At 41.7% G+C, this 12,512-nt stretch overlaps 1 protein-coding gene across 4 annotated transcripts in view; it reads left to right on the top strand.

The window, feature by feature from the left end:
- Positions 1 to 12,512, top strand: part of KIZ (kizuna centrosomal protein) — a 385,513-nt gene that overhangs the window by 266,287 nt on the left and 106,714 nt on the right. The gene's annotated exons all lie outside the window — the stretch shown is intronic.

Here is a 12,512-nt window from a genome sequence, read left to right as displayed (position 1 = left end):
AGTAAGATTTTAATCAATATTTCAATGAACAGAAGAACAATTTCCAAACTTTTTACAAAACTAAGTTATATAGAACATTTGTTTAGCTCATTACATGAAAGTAAGGTTAATAATATAATTTAGATTGCAAAATCTTTAAATTAGTGAATGCAAAAAATGAATACACCCCACAACAAAAACTACTACAACTACTACGTATTTTGTATGACCACCATGATTTGTAAGGACAGCACCAAGTCTTCTAGGCCTGGAATGAACAAGTTGGCGACAGATTGCAACATCTATCTTTTTCCATTCCTCAAGAACGACCTCTTTTAAAGCCTAGATGGTGGATGGAGAGTTATGCTCAACTTGTCTCATTAGAATTCCTCATAGGTGTTCCATTGGGTTCAGATCAGGAGACATACTTGGCCACTGAATCACTTTCACCGTGTTCTTCTTCAGAAATGCAGCAGTGGCCTTAGTGTGTTTTGGGTCATTGTCAAGTTGGAAAAGTGCACGGCGATCTAGGGCACGAAGTGATGGTAGCATCTTCTCTTTCAATATAGAGCAGTACATCTGTGAATTCGTGATACCATCAATGAAATGCAGCTCCTCAACAACAGCAGCACTCATGCAGCCCCACAGAAGGACACCGCCACCACTATGCATTTTTCTTTGTACTCTTCACCTTTGCAACGCCATACAGTTTTGAAGCCATCAGTTCCAAAAACATTTATCTTGGTCTCATCACTCCAGAATACAGAGTCCCAGTTGTCTTCTTTTTCAGCATGGGCCCAGGCAAATTGTTGGCACGCTACTTCTTTAGCTAACTGTAGTGAACTTGCATGGTGATTTTCTTCAACCCTTCTCATCAAGACGCTCCTGTCGAGGGGTTAACTGCCGTGGACGGCCTGGACGTCTCTGTGAGATGGTTGCAGTTCCATCTTTGTTAAATTTTTATATCACTTTAGATACAGTATTCTGACTGATAAGTAAAGGTTTGCTGATCTTCTTGTAGCCTTCACCTTTCTTGTGTAAAGAAATTTTTTTCTTTCTCAGGCCTTGTGACATTTCTCCTCCAAGTGGTGCCATTGTTGGCATGTAATAGGAAGAGGTTTTCTTTGTTAAGTAACACCCTTTTATAATCATCTGTCTGCTGGACACCTGTTTAATAAATAATTACACTCACCTGTAGTTGAATTCTTGTTAATTAGGATTTTGTTGTCTAAAATGTAGCTTTGCTCCTAAGACTTTCATTGGGGTGTATTCATTTTTGCAACATGGTCTTGAATGAATTTGTTACGAAAAATACTTTTTTTGTGTGTGCAAATTATCAAATCCTGGTTGCAATCAATGTCCTACATTTGTGGGAGTATTTTGTAGTATAATGTCCTATAGAAAATGTTGATTCTGAAAGGAAAGTAAAGGTTTTCTGACAAATCTGTTGGGGTGTACTCATTTCTGCTGAGCACTGTATCTCTTTTGGCCACTTCTACCCCTTCCAACCTTACTATTAACGGTCAATATTTGTGTCTCTATGGCAGTCTGTTGTTGTCCAGATACCTATTCAGTCCTGTCCCCTGGTCATAACAATGACATCACCAAGAGAGAGTGAAATCTTCTCTGTCCTGTAGATGAGTACCGATTACAACTGCTGGTCAAACAAGACGTTTATAGTGTTCTCTTTGCATTAAAATTTCATCAGTTTATTGTTCTGTATCACTTATCAAGTACTCATCTAAAACAAAATATGCATTTAATTAAAAACAAACTCAATGAATGTCAACCTCAGTGTTTATGTCCCTTTTGTATGGTTTCTCTCAGAATACCTAAATTTGCCATCTCCAGAGGATTTTCTTCAGTCCTTGGTCCTTAATAGATCCAGTCACACGTTGGTTAATGAAAGACTCGTCATAGTTACATAGTTCAATTTTTCATAACAATTTCATTATTTAGTCTTGTTTTAATTTTGCAGACTTACCTATGAGACATTTATATTTAACCCCTATATGCTTTCCATTTCAACCTAGAGTCAAAGGGAGCCCTTAGTGGAAAGGGGCTCCTCATGCCTGCCTTGACAGCTGCCTGACTTCATGTTGATAACGTGCTGTGTCCCTGCTCCAGAATGTGCATAACAGTACTGTATCAAAAACCACAGTCACATAGTTGTGAGGAATCTTCAGTTACATTGTTGAGAGGAATGCTATTCACACCTATAAACAGGGAACCCGCTTATGTTTTCAGCATGATTAGTAAAGGAAGAAAAAAAATAAGGCTTAAGGTGGTTGTAAAGGTGTTTTATATTTTAATGCATTCTCTGCATTACGGTAAAAAACCTTCTATGATCAGCTCCCCACTATCACCCATCACCCCCCAATACTTACCTAAACTCGATCTTGACCCAGTGCTGTGCCCAAAACCAGCAATACTGCTCTTTCCTCAGGACTTAGGCAACAGCGGAAGCCATTGTCTCCTGCTGCTGTCAATCAAAACCAGAGAGGAGGTAGCAGGGATGGGGCCGAGTCACTCTGTGTGTCTATAGATACACACAGCCCAGCTTGGGAGAGAGCCCACAACATTTGCCCTCATAGCAAGCGATTTTCTATGGGGGCAGACATAAAAGAGGAGGACCTGAAATCACTAGTGGGGGACCCCAGAAGAGGGGGTTCATGGCTGCTGTGTGCAAAATCATTGCACAGAGCAGAAAATACACATGCTCAAAAAAAAATTACAGGAACACTTTGAAAACACATCAGATCTCAATGAGGAAAAATATGCTGGATATCTATACTGATATGGACTGGGTAATGTGTTAGGCACGAAAGGATGCCACATCGTTTGATGGAAATGAAAATTATCAACCTACAGAGGGCTGAATTCAAAGACACCCCGAAAATCAAAGTGAAAAAAATAATACAGCAGGCTAGTCCATTTTGCCAAAATGTCATTGCAGCAACCCAGAATGGTATGCAGTAGTTCGTATGGCCCCCACGTGCTTGTATGCATGCCTGACAACATGGGGTCAAAGTGCCTTGGGAAGTCATCGGTCGTTAAAGATGCGCAGCTGGCTTCCCTGCCTGCTCCTTAACAACCAGCTATCCTTCACACAGAATTTGCATCAGTCATTCATTTTGAAGCCGATTTCAAAATTTCGTTTGAAAACAAATATACAAAATTAAATTCAACAAATTTCAACTAAATTTGTTACCATTTCATTCGGAGATTTGGGTACATCCAAATCTCCGAATAATCAAAAATTTGTCCGAATTTATATTTGGACCGAAGTGAATTGAACATGTCTACTTTACTCTTCAGGCGACAATAGTCTCACCAGACAGGAAGTGAAAGAAAACAGCAGCCAGACTGATATAAATTTTTTTTGTTTTGTTTTGTTTTTTTTAGTAGGGGAGAGATAGAACCCCAGCCCTTTTTTATTACTGGATTTATGTGTATGAGGAATGGGATCTTTTGTTGTTAAAGTGTCACTAAACCCACATCATAAAAAACTATCAATAAATGGTGTATTACATTCTCACTATGGGATTTGTTATCTGTATTCTACAAAAAATCTGGTTGATCCTGCTACTCTATTTCCACCGTCTGTTCATGTCCCCAATTCAGCTAGGGATTTTGCAGCTGTGGTAGCAACTCTGCACAGCTGTGGTGGCAACTCTGCACATGCTCAGTGCTTTCAGTGAGTTTCTATTCTGAGCATTTCCGCCCTATCACATCTGAGTAGCCCATGTGACTGTAGAGTCACACATGTGGGCGTATACACAGTGGTAAATGACAGCCCACTCCCTCCTTCCTTCTCCATACCCACTAACAAACTAAATACAATGGGGTGGGATATTAGATGTAGATTAATGGTGGCTTCACCACCCTTTTATTCTAATACACAGGCTGGATGTGCATGACACAGGCTGTGATTGGCAGAAATCTGCCCACACCGTATTATTTCCACAAAATAATAAAGATTTGATTTCAAATTTATCTTTGTATGCCAATTTAAAACCGTTTATTGATATTAATTATTTAGCTTTACTCTGTATTCCAAAGGCTGTTTTTTGTTTTGTTTTTTGAACACGTGACCAGCAGCAGAGGACTAGAAGCTCCTCCTGCTTATGTTTCCCTGCAGACAGGCTGGAAAAGATCATATGACAGCTGTATGTCGATTAGGAAAATGGTACTTAGATTTTTTTGTATTATTAAAATAATTACAGTGCCATCATCCACATACAGAAATAGGTACAATGTAAATTAAACAGCATGTGTTTCATCACTTTAAAGTCCCATGTTATAAGAATCAAGTTTAATTTATAGAGCTCACTATCCCTTGTTAGGCTGTTGTCATGAGACAAGGTGCCCCCAAAAGAGAGTTCCCGGATAGGATCCAAACGTTGAAGGTACAATCAGAGCACCATACCAATTGTCGTAGACTCCAGAAGTGTGTATATTTCATATTAGGGTTGTATAAAGTCTCCAACACGTGTTAGTGACTTTAGAAAACTCAAATCCATACTGTGCTACTAGCCACAAAGTTATTGCTCCTGACTAGTGCCAATAGCAGCGTAAATTCCATTAAAGTATAACTAAGGGCAAAACTTTTTCTTTCATTTTGGATAGAGTGGAGAAGGATTAGAGCACCTGTCAATTCCTATCGCTGTCTGTGCCGCCGTTTGGGAGTTTCACTCTCTATTTGTTCTGTTTACTATTATCATTGTAAGCGAAAGTAAAAGAAAATCACAAATTTTAGGTTGTCCCCAGATAAGTAATAGCGGGGAAATCTTATGGAGACACGATTTCTCATGGCCTGGGAGTCCCCAAGAGATTCCCTTAATTTGCAGGAATTTCATCTCAATTCTTGTTTTGGCTATGGGGCAAGAAGTGAAGGGAAATCTCCCCAATAGGGCACAGATGGCAAAAAATAAACCAACAGGGGTTATAACCCTCCTTTACTCTATCCAAAATGAAGAAAAAAACGTTGCCTATAGTTTAGTTCTTTAGTCAAGTAATTTCAAGTCCACTTAGCTTCTATGTCCTGATAAAGGAGAAAAGCTAAAGTCTGCAAAATGCATTGGCTGTTTTATTTGACCCTTATATAAATAAAATAAAACTATCCTGGACTGCACGGCCATTGGTGTGGTGCTCTAATTTCAGCTTTAACATTTTTATATTACTATCTGCCTCCTTACAGATATCCCCCAATTCCTGTTAGTAGAAACCCTTATCATTGGGACAGGAAGTGAAGGGAAATCTCTCTAAAGCTGGCCATACACCATAAAATTTTCTTATTTAATTTTATTTAGATTTACCTTCAACTATGTAGTGCAAGTGCCTGCCTCATTGCATACAAATTGAAAGTGTTTAGGCTTGACCTTATATTATGTGGTTTTGGTAAATCTAAAGGAAAGTTGTAAAAGAAAATTGTATAATGTATGGCCAGCCAAACAGAGTACTGGATAGCAGTTAAAGTGGTTGTTAACCCACTTCTATTATATACTCCCATCTGCTCTGTACCATTATAATAATTGTCCCTGTGCCTGTTCTGTAAAAAATCTGCCCGATTGTCCCTTTATGAGCTCCTCTCTGGCACTCAGCTGACTGACGGCTCTCTCTTCTCTCTCTCTGGCCCACGGCTGCAGTGGGCGGGGCCAAGCCCTCCCGCTGATGTCAGCTGGGGAGGAGGGGGAGAGAGAGCTGACAATCATCTAAGCGCTGGGAGCCATGCTCATATAGTTACAATCGGGCAGAACACAGGGACAATTATAATGATACAGAGCGGATGGGAATATTTATGAGAGCAGCAGGAGTGGGGGGGGGGCACTGGTATGAGCAGAGACAGGCAGAGAGGGGAGAAGGACACAGGAGACAGATAACAGGCTGTGAATGACAGAATCATGCAAACTGACCATGGTGTCAGGGCTCAGCAGCCATGATTATCGTGGTCAGTTTGCAGAGGGGAGGGTAAATCCAGGCAGGATCAGCCAGGTATTTCAGGTGGTACAGGGGTCCAAAGGACACAGCACAAGCACTGTGCTGTATAACATGCTTTAGGGCTCTTTCACACGGACGCGCCAGTGTACGGAGCCCACTCTGCTCAGCGGGGGATCGCTCTGTTGATCCCTGCTGAGCAGGCAGATGACAGGTCCGTCGCTGCACACTGTGCAGCGACGGACCTGTCAGAGTGCCGCTCTCTTCTAATGGGGATCGGATGTAGACGGACTGTAGAGTCCGTCGTCACCCGATCAGATCCACAGACGGATGGAAAAGTAGGTTTTTCCCCCGTTACACTTTTTCTGATCAGAGCGGGTCGGATTTCAGCGGACATGTCACCGCTGACATCCGACGCTCCATAGAGGTCTATGGAGCGTCCGTTCAGGTCCGCCTAAAAAACTGACAGGCGGACCTGAACGGATCGTTCGCGTGAAAGAGGCCTTACAGGAACAAGATCTTTATTTGTTTGGGTTAATAAATGTGAAAGGGGTTCTTATCCTTTCCCCACACCATCCCAAGGAAAAAAGTTTTGGCTGGACATTTTAAATACACACTTTAAATGCCTTAGCTATGCTGTTTGTCAACACAAAGTACTAAAACGGATAGTCACAGACATATTTTCAAGGGTGTCAGTTACTGATAAAAAAGAAAGTAGATAAAAAGTTTCAGTTATTTGTACCTAGCTATTTGAGGAATTCTTAAATATTTTTATTATTTTTATTATTTTTATTATTTTATTATTTTCTATTTGCACTTATATTAATTTCCTGGTAAAACACACTTTGTTTTTTAAATGTTTCAATTGGGTATTTTGTGCTGACCTTGGCTCTTTCCTTGTTAACTAAATGTAAAATCTCTGGTTAACTATGAATGCTTTTGCTGCATGTTTTCATGAAGCCCAGGTATTGTTGTGCAGCTGTTGTATTCTCATTTTAAGACTCAATTGACATCGCAGTGAACCTCAAATTAGCGTGTACAGCTGCTCTCCATAGGGCTACTTAGAGACCAGACAATGGCAGTTGTCAGGCAGAATGCTGACATAATGGAGCAAGGGTCTTGAAGAAATAAAGTGGCACATTTCTTCTTGTTAATATTGACAGCATGTAAACCGAGCCTTACTCAGTGCATATTTTATGTTTTATTCCCAACCCGACATATGATTCTTTCTTCTAAATGTCCAATCTGCCAAATCCACTGTTAATGTATTGAATTATACACACCCTTGTGTAATTCTACAGTGTGAAAGTATAATGCGAAATAAGTCACACAAAAGCATACATTCGTTTGGAACACTGCTATATAATAATACAAAAATAGTAAAGATGGAACTGAATCACGGTGGCTTTGTGATTGGCACTTCTGCCTAGCGGCATCTGGGTCCTCAGTTCCAATCCTATCTAGGACCAGAATTTCCTCCAAGTACCCCAAATTCCTCCCACATTCCAAAGACATGCTGGTAGGTTAAAAAGTTAAAGGAGCTTTAAATCCAAAAACAAACATTTATTATATTGCAGCTTACCAATTCCTAGTTGTGATAGTGGCTGCATTATTTTCTTTTTTGGGCTTCATATTCTTTTTCATCTGGTGATCCAGTCAGTATGTCTTTTTTTTTTTAACAAGAGTTCTCTTCTAGATGTATCAGTTTACAGGGATGAGAAAAAAACATTTAACACCAGCAGGGGTGCTTACAATGATTAGCTATTTATTCATGTAACACTTTTATCCTAAAAGGAAAAAAAATGTTTTGCTGTAGCTGATTATAAAGTGTGAACTGGAGTTTGAATTCAATGCATTAATATCTGCTAATACATTTAATCCCCCCCCCCCCCCCAGACTGATAATGCTTAGTTAGTATAGCGATCTCCCCTGTCGCTTTTTGACAGGTGGACAGCCTCCCCACCAGAACACTCTGATCAGCGCTCTCCGCCATTGGCGAATGCTGGTTTTTCAGAATTCTGGTCTGACAGAAGCTGGCTAAATGGTAGGCCTCTGTCGGACAGGGTGGCATACACACTGGCTGAATGTCATCCGTTTTTTTTTTTTGGACTGGCTGATTTTTTCCGACATTCAGCCCTTGCGTACGGGGCTTAATTCCGAAGGTGTGTTACTGGACAGGTGAGAACTGAGGGAAGCAAGCCTCTCCACATCTATGGATTGGTAAGCTGCAATAGATTACGTTGTGTTGGGTTTAATACCGCTTTTAACAGCAAGGGTGTATCATGCTTTACTCTAGGTGCAACAACAGATATACAGGACCTCACCAAGTGCTCCAAACTTTAAAGGGTAAGTTCACCTTTACAGAAAAATCTGGTAAACCCACAGTGGACCCCTCCTCACCCCCCCCCCCCCCCAGTCCCAGTAACCTGGAGCGCAGTGATCACCTTCGTATAGCCGCAACACACCATCTGCGGCTTAGAAACCCCCCACAACTTAAGCTCCTAAACGTACCTCGTAAGGAAGCATGTATAGGAGCATTCTAATTGGTCGGCGCCGTCATATAGGCAGCGCCGTCCAATTTAGAACTCGCTTAGCCCGGCCTGTCACCACAGGCGAAGAGGAGAGAAAGCCACAGGGATTTCAAATCCCCCGACTAGTAAAGCGGCGATGCGATTGGTCAGAATGGGTGATCGCCGGACTGCAGGTTAGCTGGACCAGATGTGATGGGAAGGGGCTCCAGCGTAAGTTTTTACCTTACAGATTTTCTGTAAAGGTGAACTTACACTTTACATCAACAACAATAACATTTTTCTCTCTCCCTGCCCTAGTACCCTGTTTCCCCGAAAATAAGACCTAGGGTGATTGTCGGTGATGGCTGCAATATAAGCCCTACCCCCCAAATAAGCCCTAGTTAAAGTCCTTGTAGGTCTTGTTTTCGGGGTAGGGCTTATTTTCGGGGAAACAGGGTAGGGCTTATTTGGGGGGTAGGGCTTATATTGCAGCCATCACTGACACTCACGCTAGGTCTTTTTTTCGGGGAAACAGGGTATATGTATGCATGTGAGGTAGGGACCTTAGATTGTAAAGTACTTAAGTGTGGAGACAGATGTGAATATGTAAAGCACTGCATAAATTATTGGCGCTATATAAATACCTTTCAATAAATAGAAAAAATCCTAAAAATATTTTATGGTTTGTTTAGTATTGTATGCCACCATCAGGTATTGTGTTCATGTGTGTTTGTGTGTGTGTATATATATATATATATAATATATATATATATATACACACACATACACTATTACCAAAAGTATTGGGACACATGCCTTTACACACACATTCGAGCTGCACAATTAATCGTTAAGGGTCGCGATCTTTACAAAGCATTTTCTCAATTCTATGCAGAGATCTCTGCTCAAGCCCACAGCTTGTCAAAAAAAAACCAAAAAAACAGGCAGTCTGCCAAGTTTCACAACATTCCTCAGTCACTGATGAACTTCGGTCTGTAAATGAGGGAAGTTTAACCACTTAACCGCTTGGGGACCAGCCGCCGCAGTTTTACTGCACGAAATCACATTACTGTACGTGATCTTGTGGGGTCCGGATAGCAGGCGTGCGCCCACTGCACAGAGGGGGTGCCGATGCTCGTGGCCGTCGGTCGCGATGACCACCGGCCACGAGCGATCGTGACCATGAGACACAGAACAGGGACGAGTGTGTGTAAACACATACTTCCCTGTTCTGTTCTGACAGGAGTGACAGATCGTGTGTTCCTATTAGCTAGGAACCAGGATCTGTCACTTCCTGTAGTTAGTCCCTCCCCCTTCAGTTAGAATCTGTCACTTCCTGTAGTTAGTCCCTCCCCCTTCAGTTAGAATCACCAGGAAACACAGTTAACCCCTTCACCGCCTCCTAGTGTTAATCCCTTTACCACCCCCTAGTGTTAACCCCTTCACCGCCCCCTAGTGTTAACCCCTTCACTGCCAGTGACATTTTTACAGTAATCAATGCATTTTTAATCGCACTGATCGCTGTATTAATGCCAGTGGTTCCAAAAATGTGTTAAAATTGTCTGATGTGTCCGCCATAAAGTCGCAGTCACAATAAAAATCGCAGATCGCCGCCATTACTAGTAAAAAAAAAAAATAATAATAAAAATGCTATAAATCTATCCCCTATTTTGTAGACGCTATAACTTTTGCGCAAACCAATCAATATATGCTTGTGATTTTTTTTTTTTTTTTACCAAAAATATGTAGAAGAATACATATCGGCCTAAACTAAAATGTTTTTTATATATTTTTGGGGATATTTATTATAGCAAAAAGTAAAAAATAATGCTTTTTTTTTTAAATTGTCGCTCTTATTTTGTTTATAGGGAAATAAAAATACCCCCTACGGTCAATGGGATTTTAACGGCAATGCTAAATTTTTAATAAAAAACAAGTTTATTAGTATAAGCAAAAATATACAAAAAAACAACAATAAATATAGAGACCAAAAGAATTATACAAAATGTTACATCATTAAAAACAATGATCTGGAGTGGTGATGATGCTTGTAAAGTCTTCAACACAGCCCTATGCATTTCGGGACTTGATAAGGCGTCCCTTCGTCAGGGGCAATTTGTGGAGAAGAGTCATACTATACGGATAACAACAAATTAGAAAAAATGAAAAAGTATATCAATAATTTTATATAAATATTATTATACAGTTGCCATTGTGTCACAGAATAAACGGCAAAAGTCATCACATAGGGGAGCACGTACCCAAACACATCAAGGTTAGAGTTTCACTGCTGGGAATGACAGTTACACCAGAAAAAGCATCACCCCCGTGTCCAAACGGAAACTGAGATGAATAATTGGTCCCCCCTTATCCTCACTGGTCTACCCAAGCCGCAAAGAGGCGGCAAAACTCTCCGCAGTGGCTGTACCCCCAAATGGTATCTAAAAAAGAAGGATAATGCATAATTAAACAGAGCCTTTGTGGATTCAGATAACTAGTACCGCAAAACATTGGTGTCTATCAATCACAACACCTAAAAAATGCAGCCTCAAAAGCCTCCTACCTCAGGGGGGTTAGCCGTAATGCAAGGAAGGGGCACCAAAATCAAGGATGCGGGACATCAAGTGTGGAGTATGTACATGAGCTGGTCCTGGCTACTGAACTACCAATGGCGCTACTCACAGACAGTGATTGCTATAGACGAAGTAGGATAAATAAAAATAAATAGAAATACATAGAAAAATCCATCAGAGAACTTACTGGGCAGTAAGTTAAACAGCAAAGGAAGAACAGAAAATCTGCTGAACAGTATAGTCATGCAGGTAATCTGTATATAACTTACTAGTGATGGTAGTCGGTGGAATCATCAGACCCTACTGCCGAACACCATCCCGTGCAGTGCCAGACTGCCGCATCCATCTAGCTTTAAAAAGGCTACGGGTGGCATCATGTGACGTGGCGCCGCTCGCCGCGCGGCGTTGTTACGTCAGCACATCATGGCCTGGGGGACGGGAGGTACCGCCCATGAAAGCAATGACGAGGCGCCACTCTGCATACGGTGTACTGGTGTCATACCAAAGGGAAAAACAGGAAAAACAAAAAGCGTATCCTAGAAACAAAACAAACCAGAATCCAGACATCCGCAGACCGACAGCAATATGTCGAGTCCAAATGCAAACCTGAAGGTAAACATTGACAGCCATTGGGGACAAAGGGCTGTAAAAATTAAATAAACAACCAAAAATAAAAGTAGACAAGAACTGACTTATAAAAAGAAGGTCGATGGGATGTGCAATAAATGCAAAGGGAGAGCGGAGAAAACACTGTAATCTAAAGGAAGGGGACAAAGAAGGCACAGCCAAAACATGCGGGAGGGGGGCAGGGGGCCCTGAGCCGCCACTGCACGGCGCCCACCACAGCGCAAAAGGGTAGCCCTGTGGAGAGGGTCATGCAGAGGGGGCCCACCAGCGCAGGAAGGCGACCATAGAAGCGGGCACAGGCCGGGCCGACACTAGGGCCGCCCGGTACAATGACCACCCGGAACAGGCCACCAAAAGAATGGCCCCCCTGGGATGAGGCTTGCGCCGGGCGGGACCAGGAGGGACCAATATAGATGGTGTACCAGACACCAGTCGCAAAACATGATCACAGCAAAAGAAAAACCAACACAGAGGGCAAAGGAACCAGGTGGAATACAAATCTTGGGAAAAGGAGATTAACAAATCATAACATAAGGTGGCAAAACAATGTAGCATACAAAGAGCATACATATTGATATGAGAAACAGATACTCCATGATGGCAATAAAAAACAGTCCTCTTAAATAGGAACAACCAATGAGAATAATCATGTATCAGGAGCAAAAAGGCAGAAGACAGTTAGAACCTAGGGCAGGGAAGCCAATACTCCTTTTCACATCCTCCCGATGAGAACCCTTCCAAAAAAGGTTTATAGCTTGGCTGTTCAATTAGTCCGGGGGGTGAGGCAGCACCAAGGTCCGCAATCCAGCGGGACTCCCGCTTTAGAAGGACCTTGTTCCAGTCCCCACCCCGCGGACTAGGATGGATCCTATCTAGGATCAAGAAC

This window comes from Aquarana catesbeiana, linkage group LG04 (genome assembly GCF_042186555.1).
Source record: "Aquarana catesbeiana isolate 2022-GZ linkage group LG04, ASM4218655v1, whole genome shotgun sequence".
NCBI lineage: Eukaryota > Metazoa > Chordata > Amphibia > Anura > Ranidae > Aquarana > Aquarana catesbeiana.
The sequence above is the reverse complement of the archived record's forward strand: the minus strand, read 5'-3'. Positions and strand labels throughout refer to the sequence as shown.